We start from the raw sequence: 8,549 nt of genomic DNA, 5'->3' as shown, positions 1-8,549 counted from the left end.
GGTTTGGAGGATTTTCAAGGCATAGTGAAGCTCAAGTCAACTCTGAATATATTGTATTCTGGACAAAGGCAACTGGAAAACATTAACAACTACTACATGAAAACTACCAGTTCAATTTTAGGTTGGGAGAGGCGCATTTAAGGGTGAAGATTTATATTATCCAAATTTATTTGTGCTACAAAGTTTATATCCCACGGACTCTGATGAAAACCAATTAGCATAATTAAGCTGTTTCATTTGTGATCAATGTTTTATAATATCAACAATGCTTATTTTTGAACTGGTGAACATTGTATTAACTTGTGTACTCTTTCTATATCCATAAATCACAACTGAACTTAGTAGACTTTGCTAGTTTGCTCATGGGTAAAGAGACGAAAAGAAGTTTTGCAACTATATAGGATATCTCGTACTTCTTTTCAATTCTCTGTTACAGTTACATTAATAAATTTAAATAATTATATAAAGATTTTACAGGCCACAATCAAGCTTGGGGCGGTTTGTACGCATCAAAGTTTGTATGTCCAAAGATTGTCGCAAAACCTCAAAGTCTTGGTGGGCTTGAATTGTTGCACCCTATCAAGGTACAAAGACAACTATTTTTGATGGTGGTTGTGTTTGTCTTGTAGATGTAATGGTCATGAGAAGTGAAAAAAAGGTACCTGACATGTACATATCCGAGGAGATCAGTGCTGAATTCAGGGGATCTTTACTTGCCATAGTTGGATTGATAGGAATAATCTACCTCAGAACACATTCCCCAAAGTATTTTGATAATAAAGAAACTGAGTTTTCCTTCAGGGTTAATGGTACAAGTGGTGTAAAGAGATTTGTTATGCAATATGTCCGGAATTGATGGTTCCTGAACTAGTTTGCAACTGTTTTTGGTATTTTCTGGTTATATGAGAGAGATAACAGCTAAGATAGCAAAGAAACTAGAGAGAAACAACATATTTGAACTGCGAACAACTGCTCATCCGGAAAAGATTCGTTGATCAATGTCTTATCTTATGAATTAGACTCGGGATTCTCCAATCTAGAGAGATGGTCAGCTACTTGATTCTCAGTATCTTTTCGATCCTTGATCTCTAACTCAAATTCCTGAAGTAAGAGCACCCAATGAATGAGTCTTGGCTTCGAATCCTTCTTGGCAACCAAATAGCGAATGGCCGCATGATCAGTGAATACTGTCACTTTTGTCCCAAACAGATAAGATCGAAATTTCTTGAAACCAAAGACTATAGCCAAGAGCTCCTTCTCAGTAGTGGTGTAGTTCATTTGGGCCCCATTTAAGGTCTTACTAGCATAGTAGACCACATGAAAGAGATTATTCTTGCGCTGCCCAAGAACTGCACCTACCGCATAATCACTCGCATCACACATCATCTCAAACGGCTCTGTCCAATCCGGTGCTGTAATACTGGTGCAGTGATTAAACTCTTCTTGAGAGTCTCGAATGCGTCAAACATTCATCATCAAATTTGAAAGGCACATCTTTCTCAAGCAAGTTGCACAATGGCTTAGATATCTTTGAAAAGTCCTTGATGAACCGCCGATAGAAACCCGCCATGACCAAGAAAACTACGGATTCCTTTCACAGAAATAGGTGGTGGAAGATTTTCAATGACTCCCACCTTGGCTTTATCCACCTCAAGACCCTTGCTAGAGACCTTATGCCCAAGAATAATGCCTTCACGCACCATAAAATGACATTTCTCCCAATTGAGCACCAAATTAGTTTCCACACATCTTTTGAGCACGGCACGAAGATTATTCAAACATTCATCATACGAATGTCCAAAGACGGAGAAATCGTCCATGAACACCTCGACATTATTTCCAATCATGTCAGAGAATATAGCCATCATACATCTCTGAAAAGTGGCCGGTGCGCCACATAAACCAAACGAAAACTCTGCGAAAAGCAAACATGCCAAATGGACAAGTGAAGGTAGTCTTTTCTTGATCCTCTGGTGCAATACAAATCTGATTATACCCTGAGTAGCCATCCAGAAGATAATAATACTCATGACCAGCCAACCTGTCAAGCATCTGATCAATAAATGGAAGAGGGAAGTGATCCTTCCTCGTGGCTTTGTTCAGCTTTCTATAATCCATGCAGACTCTCCATCCTGTAACTGTTCTCGTGGGGATGAGCTCATTCTTCTCATTTGCTACCACAGTGATACCTCCTTTCTTAGGTACACATTGTACGGGGCTCACCCAAGAACTGTCAGAAATAGGATAAATGATGCCTGCATCCAGCCATTTCAGAATTTCTTTCTTCACCACCTCCTTCATGATAGGATTAAATCTGCGCTGCTGCTCAACAGTTGGCTTACTACCCTCCTCTAGCAGAATCTTATGCATACAATATGAAGGGCTGATCCCTTTGATGTCTGCTATGGTCCATCCAATAGCCGATTTGAATTCTCTCAAAATCCTTAAGAGCTTGTCTTCCTCACTACCTGAAAGGTCAGATGCAATAATGACAGGTAAAGTAGATGCATCACCTAAAAAAGCATACCTCAAGTGTTCAGGTAATGGCTTGAGCTCCAAGGTAGGTACTTCCTCAATTGATGGTTTGAGCTTTCCTTTAGCATTCTTGAGGTCAGAAGTACCAAGAGATTCAAACGGCATGTCCAGCTTTCGCCTCCAGGGAGAAGCATTCAGATATTGTAATTGCTCGTTGCCATCTTCATCATCGCTGTTAAAATCCCCCACTAAGGCCTTTTCTAATGCATCAGACATTAGCATATGATCGAGTTCTGAAGTAATCGCAGAATCAATCACATCCACTTTTAAGCACTCCTCATCTTCTGTAGGGAATTTCATTGCTTTGAATACATTGAAGGTCACATCCTGATCTTGCACCCGCATAGTAAGTTCACCTTTTTGCACATCTATCAAGGTACGGCCAGTGGCCAAGAAAGGTCTTCCCAAGATTATGGGAATCTTCTTATCTTCCTCGAAATCCAGAATAACAAAGTCTGCAGGAAAAAAGAGCTTGTCCACCTTGACTAGCACATCCTCCACTATGCCCCTTGGTTAAGTAATAGAGCGATCAGTCAGTTGTAGAGACATGTAGGTGGGTTTTGGATCAGGCAAATCCAACTTTTTAAAGATCAACAACGGCATCAGATTGATGCTTGCTCCCAAATCACAAAGGCACTTGTCAAACGACAACTTGCCAATGGTGCAAGGAATGGTGAAGCTACCTGGATCTTTAAGCTTTGGAGGTAACTTTTGCTGCAGAACAGTGCTGCATTCTTCCGTTAGAGCAACGGTCTCAAGGTCATCCAGTTTCACCTTCCTTGAAAGAATACTCTTCATAAACTTCGCATAACTAGGCATTTGCTCCAGAGCCTCAGCGAAAGGTATATTGATGTGAAGTTTCTTGAACACCTCCAGAAACTTACTGAACTGCTTATCCAGCTTTTGTTGCTGCAATCTCTTAGGGAAAGGTGGTGGAGGATAGAGCTATTTCTCCCCTATATTACCCTCAGGCAGAGTGTGTTCAACAGTAGTCTTCCTTGGTTCCGCCGCTTTCTCCTTTTGCTTAGCTTCTTCATCTCTAACTTCAGATTCTCCTTCTTTTGCCTTTTCAGCATCAGCAACTTTCCCAGACCTTAAGGTAATAGCCTTGACTTGCTCTTTAGCTTCCTTCCTGCCTGGTACTTCCGTGTCACTGGGAAGTGTTCCAGGTTGACGATTGAGCACTGCATTGGCTATTTGACCGATTTGATTTTCCAAGGTCTTGATAGAAACCGCATGACTCTTGCATAACAACTTAAGTTCCTCAAAATCAGCACTAGTAGGTGCAGCTGCACTTCCCTGTTGAGGATATGATTGCCTTTGAGCATACTGCTGTGGTTGCTAGAATCCAGGTGGATTAAACTGTTTACTCACACCTTGCTGATATGGTGGCTGAATAGCATTCTGATTATTACCCCAGCTGAAATTTGAATGATTTCTATTGTTAGGATGATAAGTAGCCGGCACAGGCTGCTGTTGTCGCTGATAATTGTTCACATACTGAACAGATTCGTTGAAAAGAGAACACTGATCCATAGCATGATAACCTGCAAAACGCTCACAGATCATAGCTATTTGATTAACTCCATATGTAGCTAGAGAATCAACCTTCATCGACAGCGCTTGGAGCTGCGCTGCAATAGCGGTGGCTGCATCGACTTCCAGAATACCTGCTACCTTCCCAGGCATCATCCTCTGAGTTGGGTTTTGGTGCTCATTTGCAGCCATAGTCTCGATAAGATTATAAGCCTCAGTATAGCTTTTGGCCCACAAGGCGCCTCCAGCTGCTGCATCGAGCATGGGCCGAGATTGGGCCCCCAAACCATTATAGAAACCAGTGATCACAATCCAATTGGGCATTCCATGATGTGGACACTTTCTCAACATTTCCTTGTATCGTTCCCAAGCTTCGCACATAGATTCTGTAGGTTGCTGCGCAAACTGAGTAAGAGCACTCCTCATAGCAGCAGTCTTTGCCATCGGATAAAACTTCACCAGAAACTTTTGCACAAGATCTTGCCAAGTAGTGATGGACCCAGCTGGTTCAGAATGTAACCAGTCCTTAGCTTTGTCCCTCAGTGAGAATGGGAAAAACCTCAGCTTGATAACCTCATCAGTCACGCCATTATACTTGAAAGTACTGCAGATCTCGACAAAATTCCTTATGTGCATGTTGGGGTCTTCAGTCGCATCACCTCCAAAAGAAACAGAATTCTGCACCATCTGAATAGTGCCCGGCTTGATTTCAAGGTGTTAGCTTGAATAGCCGGATGAAGAATGCTCGACTGAATGTCATCAATTTTAGGCCGAGAAATATCCATAAGGGCGGGATCGGCCTGAACAATACAATCACCCATGATTACTGGTTCTTTCTGCTCACTTCCTGAATCCGAATCTTCAAAATCTATCTTCTCTGGAATATCAAGAACTTCATCTGTCTCCTCAGCTGTATCTAAAGTCCTCTTGTGAGTACGAGAACGAGTTTGCATAAAAGCTCGCTAAAGTACCTGAAACACAACCAGAAACAATAAGTAACAATTACGTCTTAATCACTGAGTCCTAACGACCAATGATGGTAAGTACATAAACTAAACAAATACGCCGAGTCCCTGGCAGCGGCGCCAAAAACTTGTTAGTGCGAAAATACGCGCTAATAATACACGCAAGTATACGCGTTCGCAAGTAATATAGAATACTTTCTAGTTCGTTCCCACAGAGACTCAGACTAATTACTGTTCAATTATACTCACTCACCAATGTATGATTACTTCTCAATGTTAAGACACTAACAATTAAAATTGTTGACTAAATATTAACTACAATTAAGTACTTAATTAACCACTTAATTAACACTTCGAATTAATAATATTAAAACACTCATGAGATCACAACTTCATTACTACTTCCTTCAATAGTTATTGTTATTACCCTTAGCATGCAACATCGATGATATTAATCGAATAACACGAAACTGATAAAAGCCAACTTTCATTGTACTAATACCATTCTACCAAGCATCCACAATTAAGATAGAAATTGAATAGGCATCAATTATGTTGAGTTCCTATATGTCTACAGAAATTGACAACATAACGATTGAAGCACAAGTTATTCCTTTTGATTACACAGGGCGAATAAAACGGTTAGAGTTACCCACTAATCATGCACATCATACATGAACCTATGCTAGCATGGCAAGTTCTAAATCTCGAGATCCACTGTCGCTTCACAAGAGATTAACACCCTATCTTATATGTTCGCGACGCACATAAGACGAATACGCACAACCAATACTAGATATCATACAATCATCACACACTAAGGTATTAAACAACTAACTAAAGAATTCCATAGTAAATCCGTTACGACCCCATGATCACGATTAGCCCATGATAGCACTTATCGTCATCATGGGTTCATATGAAAACATGATAAACAAATACAAGAGAATAATAACTAAACTAATTATATTAAACCAGAGTACGTCACAAGAGTAATAGGGTCAAAGCAAAGAAAACTAGCATCCAACGTTACAACGAAATAAGAATCACAAGAAAATATGCTTCCTCTTCGTTGCGGTGTGCTAACACGGTCTTCTTGCTTGTCTCCTTTTCTCCTTGCTTAATACCACGATTCAACCTCGTGAAAACGTCTCTAAATCTACTTATATAATAGTCCCATAAAACTCAGATTATATAGAAGTTGGAAGCCAAACAGAAGTAGAAGTCTAAAATAAATTATCAAATTTCCCGACCCTGCGCGGCCGCTCAGCATAGCTGAGCGGGCGCTCAGCTTTCTGCGCGGCCGCTCAGCTATGCTGAGCGGCCGCTCAGGACCCTACTGGAATTTTCCTAAGTTTGCTCCGTTTCTTCGCTGTAATCTGCCCCTTTCTTTACTCTCGCAATGCTGAACACATGCCAAGACTTATTCTTGATGATTACTCCCCCGAAATGCAACTAATACCCTGAAATGCACAAACACTAGAAAAACGCATCAAATACACAAAATACTCGATTTCAAGACACCAATTTAAGCTATTTTAAGACGTTATAAGTGGTATAAAATGCCACTTATCAAAAGCTACTAGAGAACCCAGAGAGATATCGACAAGTCAATTGAAGACATGAGCTTTGGAGATATCGACAAGTCATTTCTTCACTAGAGAACTCAGAGTTATCGACAAGTTTACATTCATTAGAGAACTCTGAGTTATCGATAAGTCAAAGTCCACTAGAGTACTCAGAGATATCGATAAGTCAAAATTCACTAGAGAACTCTAAGTTATCGACAAGTCAAAGTAAAGACATGAAGCTGAGAGATCTCGACAAGCCAAAGTCTCATTCGAGAACTCAGAGACCTCTATAAGTCAAATTCACTATGGAGTATTAGAGATCTCGATAAGCCAATATACTTATCGAGATGTTAAGTTCTCTATAGACCAAATGGAGATCTCAAGGTAAATTCTCAAAGTACAAAATGCAGACCAGTTCAATATCCAAGATATACAATCAACAAATAATCCAACCAGCTGGATTGACAAGTCTACAAAAAGCAGCTTGAAGGATGTGCAAGATCAATGGTGAAGATTAACTGGCAAAGGAAGATCAAGATAATCACAGGATGCTAAAGATATGTTAAGCTAGAAATAGAAGATTCACTTTTCCTAATATGGAAATGACAAGTGATAGTTTAGTAAAGGTTATTAGCATGTCTTATTGTACACTGTGTAAACTTGTAGTTAACTGAGTTATAAAGTTAACACTGGTCTTTTGTAGTTGTAACAATTCAGATAGAAAATCTTGTAACACTCTTAAGAAGAAGCTAAGCTCTTTATCAACAAAGAGCCTAGAAATTTTGTAGCAAAACATTCTTAATTTTAATATAAAATTAAGTGAGTTTTGAAGATCTGTGTTCTTTATTTTTGCAAGTTTAATTTCTGCATGAACACTCTTTCACTACAAGATTTAATTTACTTTGTTCAACCATAAAAGATTCAAGAAAAGTTTAAAAACTGTAAAACACATTCACCCCCTCTTTATGTTACCCCCTCTTTATGTTATTCATTTCCTAACAAACTACAAAAACTAAATAAGAAGGAGTCACGTAAGTTAGCAAAAAAAAAGGGAGTCACGTAATAATATAAACCAACATTTTATTTACTCAAAAATTAACAACATACATATTTTTTACAAAAATAGTGCGGGAATGAAAATTTTATAATTTTTCAACATAAAGGGCAAAATTATAATTTGACATCCATTAAAATAGCTCAATTTACCCATAGTTCTCTTTTAATATATAGAAAAGAGTTTTAAAGTTTTATAATAAACTACAAAAACTAAATAAAAAGGAGGCACATAAATAATATAAACCAACATTTTATTTATTCAAAAATTAAAATAATAAAAAAATTTAGAAAGAGGATGAGGGTTATTTAATAAGAATTTTAAACTAAAATAAAGAAGTTATGTAGTGTTTGAGTAGGAAGTTTGAGGTTCGATATTTAGTAGATACAAAAGCACACCTATTTCCCTTGTCCTCTTTTAATATATATATATATAAGGAATTTTAAAATTTTATAATAAAATTAAAAAAACTAAATAAAAAGAAGTCATATAAATAATAAAATCAACATTTTATTTACTAAAAAATTAAAATAACAAAAAAATTGATAAAAAGAGAAGATGCGGCTTATTTAATAAGAATTTTAAAATAAAATCAAGAAGTTATGTAGCATAGTGGTAATAATATGAAATGTTTGAGTAGATTGTTGAGGTTTCAATTCTTAATAAATACAATAAAATATATATTTTTAACAAAAATCATGTGAGAATGACATTTTTAGCAAAATTGTGTTTTGACGGTAATTAAAACATGATTGCTAAATGCAGTAAAAAATTTATCCGTGTAGTAATAAGTAATTACTATTATATCCCTTATCTTACATTAAATACATACATGGTCATGAATAAATTATCAATTCCCAATTTCACATACACGTCGCCCTATATTTG

General features: G+C 37.8%; 1 non-coding gene across 1 annotated transcript; it reads left to right on the top strand.

The window, feature by feature from the left end:
• The first annotated feature begins 4,393 nt into the window (after positions 1 to 4,393).
• LOC141701721 (small nucleolar RNA R71) lies at positions 4,394 to 4,500 on the top strand. The gene has a single exon (XR_012566879.1). It is a non-coding gene; the product is annotated as a small nucleolar RNA R71 (small nucleolar RNA).
• The last annotated feature ends 4,049 nt before the right edge of the window (positions 4,501 to 8,549 follow it).

The sequence above is a fragment of the Apium graveolens genome, unplaced genomic scaffold (genome assembly GCF_009905375.1).
Source record: "Apium graveolens cultivar Ventura unplaced genomic scaffold, ASM990537v1 ctg4307, whole genome shotgun sequence".
Classification (NCBI taxonomy): Eukaryota; Viridiplantae; Streptophyta; class Magnoliopsida; order Apiales; family Apiaceae; genus Apium; species Apium graveolens.
The sequence above is the reverse complement of the archived record's forward strand: the minus strand, read 5'-3'. Positions and strand labels throughout refer to the sequence as shown.